This window comes from Pongo pygmaeus, chromosome 23 (genome assembly GCF_028885625.2).
Source record: "Pongo pygmaeus isolate AG05252 chromosome 23, NHGRI_mPonPyg2-v2.0_pri, whole genome shotgun sequence".
In the NCBI taxonomy this organism is placed as follows: Eukaryota; Metazoa; Chordata; class Mammalia; order Primates; family Hominidae; genus Pongo; species Pongo pygmaeus.
The window spans coordinates 19,881,004-19,895,966 of NC_085931.1; positions in this window are offsets into that span (position 1 = coordinate 19,881,004).

Below are 14,963 nucleotides of genomic sequence, written 5' to 3' on the forward strand. Positions count from 1 at the left end.
ATTCTACAAAAAAGGTGTTTTAAAACTGGTCTATCAAAAGGAAGCTTCAAATCTGTGAGTTCAATTCACACATCACAAAGAATTTTCTGAGAATGCTTCTGTCCAGTTTTTATTTGATGATATTCTCATTTCCAACAAAGGCCTCAAAATGCTCCAAATATTCCCTTGCAGGTTCTACAAAAAGAGTGCTCAAAACTACTCTATTAAAAGGAAGGTTCAATTATGCGAGTAGAATGCACACATCACAAATTAGTTTCTGAGAATACTTCCGTCTAATTTTTATTCGAAATTATTCCCATTACTAATGAAGGCCTCAAAGCAGTCCATATATCCAGTTGCAGATTCTACAAAAAGAGTGTTTCAAAACTCTTCAATCAGAAGAAAGGTTCAACACTTGAGTTAAACGCCCACATCACAATGAAGTTTCTGAGAATGCTTCTGTCTAGTTTTTATGTGAAGACATTCCCGTTTACAATGAAGGCCTCAAATAGGTCAAATATCCAATTGCAGATTGTACAAAAAGAGTGTTTCAATACTGCTCTACCAAAAGGATGGTTCAACTCTTTGAGCTAAATGCACACATCACAAAGAAGTTTCTTTGAATGCTTCTGTCAAGTTTTTATCTGAAGATATTCCCTTTTCCAATGAAAGCCTCAAATTGGTCCAATTCTCCCCTTGCAGATTCTACAAAAAGAGTGTTTCAAAACTGCTGTATGAAAAGTTGTGTTAAATTATGTGAGTTGAATGCACACATCACAAAGGTGTTTCTGAGAATGCTTCTGTCTAGTTTCTATGTGAAGATATTCCCTTTTTCAGCATAGGCCTCAAATCGCTCCAAATATCCAATTGCAGATTGTACAGAAAGGGTGTTTCAAAACAGCTCTATCAAAAGGAAGGTTCAACTCTGTGAGTTGAATGCATTCATCACAAAGAAGTTTCTGAGAATGCTTCTGTCCAGTTTTTATGTGAAGATATTTCCTTTTTCAGCAAAGGCCTCAAAGTGCTCCAAATATCTACTTGCAGATTCTACAAAAAAAGTGTTTCAAAACTGCTCTATCAAAAATAAAGTTCAACTCTGTGAGCTGAATGAACTCATCAGAAAGACGTTTCTGAGAATGCTTCTGTCTACTTTTAATGTGAAGGTATTGCCTTTTTCACCATTGGCCTCAATGCCCTCCTAATATCCACTTGCAGACTCCACAAAAAGAGTGTTTCGAAGCTGTCCTATCAAAAGGAAGGTTCAACACTGTGGGTTGAATGCACCCATTACAAAGTAGTTTCTGATAATGCTTCTGTCTAGTTTTATGTGATGAGATTTCCTTTTCCAGCATAGGTCTGAAAGCACTCCAAATATCCATTTGTAGATTCTCCAAAAGGGGTTTTTTAAAACTGTCCGATCAAAAGGGAAAGTTCAAATCAGTGAGTTGAATGCACTCTTCACAAAAAGTTTCTGAGAATGCTTCTGTCTAGTTTTTTTGTGAAGATATTTCCTATTCCAGCATAGGCCTCAAAACGCTCCAAATATCCACTTGCAGATTCTACTAAGAGAGTATTTCAAATCTGTTCTATCAAAAGGAAGGTTCAACACCGTGAGTTGAATGCACTCATCACAAAGAAGTTTCTGAGAACGTATCTGTCTTGTTTGTATGTGAAGATATTTCTATTTCCATCATAGGCCTCAAATCGCTCCAAATATCCAATTGCAGATTGCACAGAAAGGATGTTTCAAAACAGCTCTATCAAAAGAAATGTTCAACTCTGTAAGTTGAATGCAGACATCACAAAGAACTTTCTGAGAATGCTTCTGTCTACTTATCATGTGAAGATATTTCGTTTTCAAGCATAGGCCTCAAATCCCTCTAAATATCCACTTGCAGATTCTACAAAAAGAGTGTTTCAAAACTATTCTATCAAAAGGAAGTTTCAATCCTGTGAGTTGAATTTATGAAGCACACAGAAGTTTCTGAGAATGCTTCTGTCTAGTTTTTAAGTGAAGATATTCCCTTTTCCTGCATTGGCCTCACATCGCTCCAAATATCCACTTGCAGATTCTACAAAAAGCGTGTTTCAAAACTGCTCTATCAAAAGGAAGGTTCAACACTGTGATTTGAATGCACACATCACAAACAAGTTTCTGAGAATGCTTCTGTCTTGTTTTTATGTGAAGATATTTCGTTTTCCTGCATAGGCCTCAAAGGGCTCCACATATACCCTTGCAAATACTACAAAAAGAGTGTTTCAAAACTGCTCTATCAAAAGGAAGGTTCACGTCTGTGAGTTGAATGCACACATAAGAAAGACGTTTCTGAGAATGCTTCAATCTAGTTTTTATGTGAAGATATTTCCTTTTCCAGCTTAGGTCTCAAAGCATTCAATCTATCCACTTGCAGAATCTACTAAAAGTGTTTTTCAAAACTGCTGATTCAAAAGCAAGGTTCAACTCTCTGAGTTGAATGCGCACATCCAAAGAAGTTTCTGAGAATGCTTCTGTCTAGTTTTTATGTGAAGATATTTTCTTTTATAGCATAGGCCTCATAGCGCTCCAAATATCCACCTTCAGATCCTACAAAAAGAGTTTTTCAAAACTGCTCTATCAAAAGGAAAGTACAACTCTGTGAGTTGAATGCACTCATCACAAAGATGTTTCTCAGAATTCTTCTGTATAACTTTTATGGGAAGACATTTTGTTTTCCAGCATAGGTCTCATAGTGCTCCAAATATCCACTTGCAGATTCTACAAAAAGAGTGTTTCAAAACTTTTCTATCAAAAGAAAATTTCAACTGAGGTAGTTCAATGCACTCATCACAGAGAAGTTTATGAGAATGCTTCTGTCTAGTTTTTATGTGAAGATATTTCCTTTTCCATTTTAGGCCTCAAAGCATTCCAAATATCCACTTGCAGATTCTACAAAAAGAGTGGTTCAAAACCGTTCTATCAAAAGGAAGGTTCAACTCTGTGAGTTGAATGCACTCATCAAAAAGAAGTTTCCGATAGAGCTTCTGTCTTGTTTTTATGTGAAGATATTTCCTATTCCAGCATAGGCTTGAAAGTGCTCCAAATATCACTTGCAGATTCTACAAAAAGAGTGTTTCAAATCTGCTCGATCAAAAGGCAGGTTCAAGCATGTAAGTTGAATGCACACATCTCAAAGAAGTGTCTGAGAATGTTTCAATCTAGTTTTTATGTGAAGTTTTTTCCTTTTCCAGCAAAGGCCTCAAAGCGCTCCAAATAATAACTTGGAGATTCTACAAAAAGAATGTTTCAAAGAATGTGTTCTACCAAAAGGAAGGTTCACCTCTGTGAGATGAATGTGCACATCACAAAGAAGTTTCTCAGAATGCTTCTGTCTAGTCTTTATGTGAAAATATTTCCTTTTTCAGCATAGGCCTCAAAAAGCTGCAAATATCCAGGTGCATATTCTATAAAAAGAGTGTTTCAAAATTTTTGCATGAAAAGAAAAGTACAACTCTGTAAGGTGAATGCACTCATCACAGAGAAGATTCTGAAAATGCTTCTGTCTAGTTTTTATGTGAAGATATTTCCTTTTCAATCATAAGCCTCAAAGTGCTCCAAGTATCCACTTGAAGATTCTAAAAAAAGAGTGTTTCAAATTTCCTCTATCAAAAGGATGGTTCAAGACTTCAAGACTGTCAATTGAATTCAGTCATCACAAAGAAGTTCCTTAAAATGCTTCCATCGAGTTTTTATGTGAAGATATTTCCCTTTCTATCATAGGCCTCGAAGCGCTCCAAATATCCACGTGTAGATTCTACAAACAGAGTGTTTTAAAACTGCTGCATCAAAAGGAAAGTTCAAGTCTGTGAGTTGAATGCATAAAGCAGAGGGAAGTTTCTGAGAATGCTTCTCTCTAGTTTTTATGTGAAGATATTTCCTTTTCCAGCATAGGCCAAAAAGCGCTCCAAATATCCACTTGCAGATTCCACCAAAATGGTGTTTCAAAACTCCTATATCAAATGGAAAGTTCAACTGTGTTTGTTGAATGCACTCATCACATAGAAGTTTCTGAGAATGTTTCTGTCTAGTTTTTATGTCATGATATTTCCTTTTCCAGCATAGGCCTCAAACCACTCCAAATATCCACTTGCAGATACTAGAAAAAGGGTGCTTTGAATCTGCTCTATCAAAAGTAAGGTTCAACTCTGTGAGTTGAATGCACACATCACAAAGAAGTTTCTTAGAATGCTTCTGTTTAGTTTTTATGTGAAGATATTTCCTTTTCCAGCATAGTCCTCAAAACATTCCAAATATCCACTTGCAGATTCTACAAAAAGTGTGTTTCAAAACTGCTGTTTCAACACGAAGTTTCAACTCTGTGAGTTGAATGTGCACATCACAAAGAAGTTTCTGAGAATGCTTCTGTCTATTTTTTATGTGAAGATATTTCCTTTTCTTGCATAGGCCTCATAGCACTCACAATATCCACTTTCAGATTCTGCCAAAAGAGTGTTTCAAAACTGCTCTATTAAAAGAAAGTTCAAGTCTGTGAGTTAAATGCATTCATCATAAAGATGTTTCTGTGAATTCTTACATCTAGTTTTTTGTGAACATATTTCCTTTTCCAGCTTAGGTCTCAAAGCGCTCAAAATATCCACTTGCAAATCCTACAAAAAGAGTGTTTCAAAACTGTTCTATCAAAAGAAAGGTTCAACTCAGGAAGTTCAATGCACTCAACACAGAGAAGTTTCTGAGAATACTGCTGTCTAGTTTTTATGTGAAGATATTTCCTTTTCCAGAATAGGCCTCAAAGCGCTCCAAATATCCACTTGCAGATTCTACAAAAAGAGTGTTTCAAAACTGCTCTATCAAAAGGAATGCTCACCTCTGTGAATTGAATGTGCTCATCACAAAGAAGTTTCTGAGGATTCTTCTGTCTTGTTTTTATGTGAAGATATTTCTGTTTCCAGCATAGGCCTCAAAGTGCTCCAAATATCCACTTGCAGATTCCACAAAAAGAGGGTTTCAAAACTGCTCTATCAAAAGGAAGGCTCAAATCGGTGAGTTGAATGCGCTCATCACAAAGAAGTTTCTGAGAATGCTACTGTCTAGTTTTAATGTGAAGATATTTCCTTTTCCAGCATAGGCCTCAAAGTGCTCCTAATATCCACTTGCAGATTATTGAAACAGAGTGTTTCAACACTGTCCTATCAAAAGGTGGGTTCAACTCTGAGAGTTGAATGGACTCATCACATTGAAGTTTCTCAGAATCCTTCTGTTCAGTTTTTATGTGAAGATGTTTCCATTTCCAGCACAGGCCTCAAAGAGCTCTAACTATCCAGTTGCAGATTTTACAGAAAGGGTGTTTCAAAACTGCTCTATGAAAAAGAATTTTAAACTCTGTGAGTTGAATGCACTCATCACAAAGAAGTTACTCATAATGCTTCTGCCTAGTTTTTATTTGAAGATATTTAATTTTCCAGTATAGGCCTCCAAGCGCTCCGAATATCCACTAGCTGATACTACAAAAAGGGTGTTTCAAAACTGCTCTATCAAAAGTATGGTTCACCTCTGTGAGTTGAATGCACATATAACAAAGAAGTTTCTGAAATGCTTCTGTTTGGTTTTCATGAGAAAATATTTCCTTTTCCATCATAGGCCTCAAACCGCTCCAAATATCCACATGCAGATTCTACAAAAAGTGTGTTTGAAAACTGTTCTCTCAAAAGGAAGGCTCAACTCTGTGGGTTGAAAGCACTCATCATGGAGAAGTTTCTGAGAATTCATCTGTCTATTTTTTATGAGAAGATATTTACTTTTTGAGCATAGGCCTCAAAGCATTCCAAATATCCACTTGCAGATTCTACTAAAAGTGTGTTTCAAAACTGCTGTTTCAAAAGGAAGGTTCAACTCTGTGAGTTGAATGCGCACATCCCAAAGAAGTTTCTGAGAATGCTTCTGTCTAGTTTTTATGTGAAGATATTCAATTTTCTAGCATAAGCCTCATAGCACTCCAAATATCCACTTTCAGATTCTACCAAAAGAATTTTTCAAAACTGCTCTATCAAAAGGAAAGTTCAAGTCTGTGAGTTGAATGCACTCAACACAAAGATATTTCTGAAAATTCTTCTGTCTAGTTTTTATGTGAAGATATTTCCTTTTGCAGCATAGGCTTCAAAGGGCTCTGAATATCCACTTGTAGATTCTACAAAAAGAGTGTTTCAAAACTGTTCAATAAAAAGAAAGTTTCATCTCAGGGTGATCAGTGCACTCATCACAGAGAAGTTTCTGAGAATACTTCTGTCTAGTTTTTATGTGAAGATATTTCCTTTTCCATCATAGGCCTCAAAACACTCCTAATATCCACTTGCAGATTCTACAAAAAGAGTGTTTCAAAACTGTTCTATGAAAAGGAAGGTTCAACTCTGTGAGTTGAATGCACTCATAAAAAAGAAATTTTCGTGAATGCTTCTGTCTTGCTTTTATGTGAAGATATTTCCTTTTCCAGCATAGGCCTCATAGCACCCCAAATATCCACTTGCAGATCCGACAAAAAGAGTATTTCAAAACTTCTCTGTCAAAAGGAAGGCTTAACTCTGTGAGATGAATGCGCTTATCACAAAGAAGTTTCTGAGAATGCTTCTGTCTAATTTTTGTGTGAACATGTTTCCTTTTCCAGCATAGGCCTCAAAGCACTCCAAATATACACTTGTAGATTCTACAAAAAGAGTGTTTCACAACTGCTCTATTTAAAGGCAGTCTCACCTCTGTGAGATGAATGTGCTCATCACAAAGAAGTTTCTGAGAATGCTACTGTCTAGTTTTTATATAAAGATATAACCCTTTCCAGGATAGGCCTCAAATCGCTCCAAATATCCAACTGCAGATTCTACAAAAAGAGTGTTTCAAAACTGTTCTTTCAAAAGGATGGTTCAACTCTGAGATTTGAATGCACTCATCACATAGAAGTTTATCAGAATGCTTCTGTCTAATTTTTATGTGAAGATATTTCTTTTTCCATCATAGGCATCAAAGCACTCCAAATATCAACTTGCAGATTTTATAAAAAGGGTGTTTCAAAACTGCTCTTAAAAAGCAAAGTTAAACTCTGTGAGTTCAACGCACTCATCAAAAAGAAGTTTCTGAGAATGCTTCCGTCTAGTTTTTATGTGAAGATATTTACTTTTCCAGTATAGGCCTCAAAGCCGTGCAAATATCCACTTGCAGAGCCTACAAAAAGGGTGTTTGAAAACTGCTCTATCAAAAGTACGGTTCAACTCTGTGAGTTGAATGCACACATCACAAAGAAGTTTGTGAGGATGCTTCTGTTTCATTTTTATGTGAAGTTATTTCCTTTTACCGCATAAGCCTCAAAGCGCTCCAAATATACACTTGCATATTCTGTAAAAACAGTGATGCAAAACTGTTCTATCAATAGGAAGGTCCAACTCTGAGAGTTTAATGCCCACATGATAAAGAAGTTTCTGAGAATGCTTCTGTTAATTTTTCTGTGAAGACGTTTCCTTTTCCAGCATAGGCCTCAAAGCATTCCAAATATCCACTTGCAGATTCTACTAAAAGTGTGTTTCAAAACTGCTGTTTCAAAAGGAAGTTTCAACTCTGTGAGTTGAATGCGCCCATCACTAACAAGTTTCTGAGAACGCTTCTGTCTAGTTTTTTGTGAAGATATTTCGTTTTCCAGCAAATGCCTCATAGCACTCCAAATATCCACTTTCAGATTCCACTGAAAGAGTATTTCAAACTGCTCTATCAAAAGGAAAGTTCACTTCCGTGAGTTGAATGCACTCATCACAAAGATGTTTTTGAGAATTCTTCTGTCTACTTTTTATGTGAAGATATTTCCTTTTCCAGGGTAGGCCTCAAAGCGCTCCAAAAATCCACTTGCAGATTCTACAAAAAGAGTGTTTCAAAACTGCCCTATCATAAGAAAGTTTCAACTCAGTGAGTTCAATGCAATCATCACAAAGAAGTTTCTGAGAACGCTTCTCTCTGGTTTTTATGTGAAGATATTTCCTTTTGCAGCATAGGCCTCGAAGGCCTACAAATATCCACTTGTAGTTTCTACAAAAAGGGTGTTTCAAAACTGCTCTGTCAAAAGGAAGGGTCGATTCTGTGAGATGAATGCTCACATTACAAAGAAGTTTCTGAGAATGCTTCAATCTAGTTTTTATGTGAAGTTGTTTCCTTTTCCAGGATAGACCTCAAAGCACTCAAAATATCCATCTGTAGATTCTACAAAAAGAGTGTTTCAAACCTGCGCTATCAAAGGGAAGGTTCAACTCTTTGATTTGAATGCATAAAGCACTGGGAAGTTTCTCAGAATGCTTCTGTCAAGTTCTTATGTGAAGATATTCCTTTTTCCAGTGTAGGCCTCAAAGCACTCCAAATATCCACCTGCAGATTTTACAAAAAGTGTGCTTCAAAACTGCTTTATCAAAACGAAGGTTCAAATCCGTGAGTTGAATGCACTCATCACTAAGAAGTTTCTGAGAATGCTTCAGTCTAGTTTTTATGTGAAGATATTTTCTTTTCCAGCATAGGCCTCAAAGCGCTCAAAATATCCACTTGCAGATTCTGAAAAAAGGGTGTTTTAAAACTGCTCCATCAAAAATACTGTTCAACTCTGTGAATTGAATGCACACATCACAAAGAATTTTCTGAGATTGCTTTTGTTTAGTTTTTATGTGAAGGTATTTCCTTTTCCAGCATAGGCCTCAATGAGCTCCAAATATTCACTTGAAGATTCTACAAAAAGGGTGTCTCAAAACTGCTCTATCAAAAGGAAGGTTCAACCCTTTGACTTCAATGCATTCATCACAGAGAAGTTTCTGAGCATGGTTCTGTCTAGTTTCTATGTGAAGATATTTTCTTTTCCATCATAGGCCTCAAAGCTCTCCAAATATCCAATTGCAGATTCTACAAAAAGAGTGTTTCAAAACAGTTCTATGGAAAGGAAGGTTCAACTGTGTTAGCTGAATGTACTCATCACAAAGAAGTTTCTCAGAATACTTCTCTCTAGTTTTAATGTGAAGATATTTCCTTTTCCAGCAGAGGCCTCAAAGCGCTACAAATATCCACTTGCAGATTCTACAAAAAGGTTGGTTCAAAACTGTTCTATCAAAAGTCATGTTCAATTCTGTGCGTTGAGTGCACACATCACAAAGAAGTTCCTGAGAATGCATCTGTTTAGTTTTTATGTGAAGATATTTCCTTTTCCATAAAAGGCCTCAAAGCGCTCCAAATATCCACTTGCAGATTCTACTAAAAGTGTGTTTCAAACTGCTGTTTCAAAAGGAAGGTTCAACACTGTGAGTTGAATGCACACATCAGAAAGAAGTTTCGGAGAATGACTCTGTCCAGTTTTTATGTGAAGATATTTCCTTTTCCAACAAAGGCCTCATAGCGCTCTAAATATCCACTTTCAGATTCTACCAAAAGAGCATTTCAAAACTGCTCTATCAGATAGAAGGTTCAAGTCTGTGAGTTGAATGCACTCATCACAAAAAAGTTTCTGAGAATGCTTCTGCTTATGTTTTATGGGAAGATATTTCCTTATCCAGCACAGGCCTCAAAGCGCTCCAAATAATCTCTTGCAGATTCTTCCAAGAGAGTGTTTCAAAACTGATCTGTCAAAACGAATGTTGAACTCTGTGAGTTGAATGCAATCATCACAGAGAAGTGTCTGAGAATGTTTTGGACTAGTTTTTATGTGAAGATATTTCCTTTTCCAGCATTGGCCTCAAAGTGCTCAAATATCCACTTGCAGACTCTAAAAAACGGGTGTTTCAAAACTGTTCTATCAAAGGGAAAGTTCAACTCTGTGAGCTGAATGCACTCATCACAAAGAAGTTTCTGAGAATCCTTTTGTCTAGTTTTTATGTGAGGATATTTCCTTTTCCAGCATTGGCCTCAAAGCCCTCCAAATATCCTTTTGCAGTTTCTACAAAAAGAGTGTTTCAAATCTGCTCTTTCAAAAGGAAGGTTCAAGTCTGTGAGTTGAATGTATAATGCACAGGCAAGTTTCTCAGAATGCTTCTGTCTAATTTTTATGTGAAGATATTCCTTTTTCCAGCATAGGCCTCAAATCACTCCAAATGTTCACTTGCAGATTCTACAAAAAGAGTGTTTCAAAACTGCTCTATCAGAAACAAAGTTCAAGTCTGTGAGTTGAATGCACTCCTCACAAAGTTGTTTCTGAGAATTCTTCTGTCTAGTATTTATGTGAAGATATTTCTTTTTCCAGCATAGACCTCAAAGAACTAAAATATCCCCTTGCAGGTTCTACAAAAAGAGTGTTTCAAAACTGTTGTATCAAACGGAAGGTTCAACTCTGTGAGTTGAATGCAAACTTCCCAAAGAAGTATTTGAAAATGTTTCTGTCTAGTTTTTAGGTGAAGATATTTCCTTTTTCATCATAGGCCTCAAATCGCTCCAAATATCCACTTGCAGATACTACAAAAAGAGTATTTCAAAACTGCTCTATCAAAAGGAAGGTCCAAGTATGTGAGTTGAATGCATAAAGCACAGGGAAGTTTCTGAGAATGCTTCTGTCTAGTTTTTATGTGAAGATATTCTTTTTTTGCAGCATAGGCCTCAAATCACTCCAAATATCCACTTGCAGATTCTACAAAAAGAGTGTTTTTAACTGTTCTATCAAAATGAAAGTTCAACTCTGTTGGTTGAATGCAGTCATCACAAAGACATTTCTGAGAATGCTTCTATCTAGTTTTTATGTGAAGATTTTCACTTTTTTGCAGCATAGGCCTCAAATCGCTCCAAATATCCACTTGCAGATACTACAAAAAGAGTGTTTCAAAACTGTTCTATCAAAAGGAAGGTTCAACTCTTTGAATTGAAAGCACACATCACAAAGAAATTTCTGAGAATGCTTCTGTCACTTTTTTTGTGAAGATATTCCCTTTTCCAGCATAGGCCTCAAAGTGCTCCAAATATCCACTTGCAGATTCTACAAAAAGAGTGTTTCAAAACTGCTCCTTCAAAAGGAAGGTTCAAGTCCGTGAGGTGAATACAGTCATCACAAAATGTTTCTGATAATGGTTCGGCTTAGTTTTTATGGGAAGATATTTCCTTTTCCAGCACAGACCTCAAAGCACTCCAAGTAATCTCTTGTAGACTCTACAAGGAGAGTGCTTCAAAACTGTTCTATGAAAAGGTATGTTGAACTCTGTGAGTTGAATGCAATCATCACAGAGAAGTATCTGAGAATGCTTCCGTCTAGTTTATTATTATTATTATTATTATTATCGTTATTATTATTATTATACTTTAGGCTCTATGGTACATTTGCGCAACGTGCAGGTAAGTTACATATGTATACATGTGCCATGCTGGTGCGCTGCACCCACCAACTCGTCATCTAGCATTAGGTATATCTCCCAATGCTATCTCCCCCCATCCCCCCACCCCACAACCGTCCCTGAAGTGTGATGTTCCCCTTCCTGTGTCCATGTGTTCTCATTGTTCAATTCCCACCTATGAGTGAGAATATGCGGTGTTTGGTTTTTTGTTCTTGTGATAGTTTACTGAGAATGATGATTTCCAATTTCATCCATGTCCCTACAAAGGACATGAACTCATCATTTTTTATAGCTGCATAGAATTCCATGGTGTATATGTGCCACATTTTCTTAATCCAGTCTATCATTGTTGGACATTTGGGTTGGTTCCAAGTCTTTGCTATTGTGAATAATGCTGCAATAAACATACGTGTGCCTGTGTCTTTATAGCAGCATGATTTATAGTCCTTTGGGTATATACCCAGTAATGGGATGGCTGGGTCGAATGGAATTTCTAGTTCTAGATCCCTGAGGAATCGCCACACTGACTTCCACAAGGGTTGAACTAGTTTACAGTCCCACCAACAGTGTAAATGTGTTCCTATTTCTCCACATCCTCTCCAGCACCTGTTGTTTCCTGACTTTTGAATGATTGCCATTCTAACTGGTGTGAGATGGTATCTCATTGTGGTTTTGATTTGCATTTATCCGATGGCCAGTGATGGTGAGCATTTTTTCATGTGTTTTTTGGCTGCATAAATGTCTTCTTTTGAGAAGTGTCTGTTCATGTCCTTCACCCACTTTTTGATGGGGTTGTTTGTTTTTTTCTTGTAAATTTGTTGGAGTTCATTGTAGATTCTGGATATTAGCCCTTTGTCAGATGAGTAGGCTGCGAAAATTTTCTCCCATTTTGTAGGTTGCCTGTTCACTCTGATGGTAGTTTCCTTTGCTATGCAGAAGCTCTTTAGTTTAACTAGATCCCATTTGTCAATTTTGGCTTTTGTTGCCATTGCTTTTGGTGTTTTAGACATGAAGTCCTTGCCCATGCCTATGTCCTGAATGGTAATGCGTAGGTTTTCTTCTAGGGTTTTTACGGTATTAGGTCTAAAATTTAAGTCTTTAATCCATCTTGAATTGATTTTTGTATAAGGTGTAAGGAAGGGATCCAGTTTCAGCTTTCTACATATGGCTAGCCAGTTTTCCCAGCACCATTTATTAAATAGGGAATCCTTTCCCCATTGCTTGTTTTTCTCAGGTTAGTCAAATATCAGATATTTGTAGATATGTGGCATTATTCCTGAGGGCTCTGTTCTGTTCCATTGATCTATATCTCTGTTTTGGTACCAGTACCATGCTGTTTTGGTTACTGTAGCCTTGTAGTATAGTTTGAAGTCAGGTAGCGTGATGCCTCCAGCTTTGTTCTTTTGGCTTAGGATTGACTTGGCGATGCGGGCTCTTATTTGGTTCCATATGAACTTTAAAGTAGTTTTTTCCAATTCTGTGAAGAAAGTCATTGGTAACTTGATGGGGATGGCATTGAATCTGTAAATTACCTTGAGAAGGATGGCCATTTTCATGATATTGATTCTTCCTACCCATGAGCATGGAATGTTCTTCCATTTGTTTGTATCTTCTTTTATTTCCTTGAGCAGTGATTTGTAGTTCTCCTTGAAGAGGTCCTTCACTTCCCTTGTAAGTTGGATTTCTAGGTATTTTATTCTCTTTGAAGCAATTGTGAATGGGAGTTCACTCATGATTTGGCTCTCTATTTGTCTGTTATTGATGTATAAGAATGCTTGTGATTTTTGTACATTGATTTTGTATCCTGAGACTTTGCTGAAGTTGCTTATTAGCTTAAGGAGATTTTGGGCTGAGACAATGGGATTTTCTAGATATCCTATCATGTCATCTGCAAACAGGGAAAATTTGACTTCCTCTTTTCCTAATTGAATACCCTTGATTTCCTTCTCTTGCCTAATTGCCCTGGCCAGAACTTCCAACAATATGTTGAATAGAAGTGGTGAGAGAGGTCATCCCTGTCTTGTGCCAGTTTTCAAAGGGAATGCTTCCAGTTTTTGCCCATTCAGTATGATACTAGCTGTGGGTTTGTCATAAATAGCTCTTATTATCTTGAGATATGTCCCATCAATACCTAATTTATTGAGAGTTTTTAGCATGAAGGGTTGTTGAATTTTGTCAAAGGCCTTTTCTGCATCTATTGAGATAATCATGTGGTTTTTGTCTTTGTTTCTGTTTATATGCTGGATTACATTTATTGATTTGCATATATTGAACCAGCCATGCATCCCAGGGATGAAGCCCACCTGATCATGGTGGATAAGCTTTTTGATGTGCTGCTGGATTCTGCTTGCCAGTATTTTATTGAGGATTTTTGCATCAATGTTCATCAAGGATATTGGTCTAAAATTCTCTTTTTTGTTGTGTCTCTGCCAGGCTTTTGTATCAGGATGATGCTGGCTTCATAAAATGAGTTAGGGAGGATTCCCTCTTTTTCTATTGATTGGAATAGTTTCAGAAGGAATGGTACCAGCTCCTCCTTGTACCTCTGGTAGAATTCGGCTGTGAACCCATCTGGTCCTGGACTTTTTTTGGTTGGTAAGCTATTGATTATTGCCACAATTTCAGCTCCTGTTATTGGTCTATTCAGAGATTCAACTTCTTCCTGGTTTAGTCTTGGGAGGGTGTATGTGTTGAGGAATTTATCCATTTCTTCTAGATTTTATAGTTTATTTGAGTAGAGGTGTTTGTAATATTCTCTGATGCTAGTTTGTATTTCTGTGGGATTGGTGGTGATATCCCCTTTATCATTTTTTATTGCATCTATTTGATTCTTCTCTCTTTTTTTCTTTATTAATCTTGCTAGCAGTCTATCAATTTTGTTGATCCTTTCAAAAAACCAGCTCCTGGATTCAGTGATTTTTTGAAGGGTTTTTTGTGTCTCTATTTCCTTCAGTTCTGCTCTGATTTTAGTTATTTCTTGCCTTCTGCTAGCTTTTGAATGTGTTTGCTCTTGCTTTTCTAGTTCTTTTAATTGTGATGTTAGGGTGTCAATTTTGGATTTTTCTTGCTTTCTCTTGTGGGCATTTAGTGCTATAAATTTCCCTCTACACACTACTTTGAATTCATCCCAGAGATTCTGGTATGTTGTGTCTTGGTTCTTGTTGGTTTCAAAGAACATCTTTATTTCTGCCTTCATTTCGTTATGTACCCAGTAGTCACTCAGGAGCAGGTTGTTCAGTTTCCATGTAGTTGAGCGGTTTTGAGTGAGATTCTTAATCCTGAGTTCTAGCTTGATTGCACTGTGATCTGAGAGATAGTTTGTTGTAATTTCTGTTCTTTTACATTTATTGAGGAGAACTTTACTTCCAAATATATGGTCAATCTTGGAATAGGTGTGGTGTGGTGCTGAAAAAAAGGTATATTCTGTTGATTTGAGGTGGAGAGTTCTGTAGATGTCTATTAGGTCCGCTTGGTGCAGAGCTGAGCTCAATTCCTGTGTATCCTTTTTGACATTCTGTCTCGTTGATCTGTGTAATGTTGACAGTGGGGTGTTAATGTCTCCCATTATTAATGTGTGGGAGTCTAAGCCTCTTCGTAGGTCACTCAGGACTTGCTTTGTGAATTTTGGGGCTCCTGTATTGGGTGCATATATATTTAGGATAGTTAGC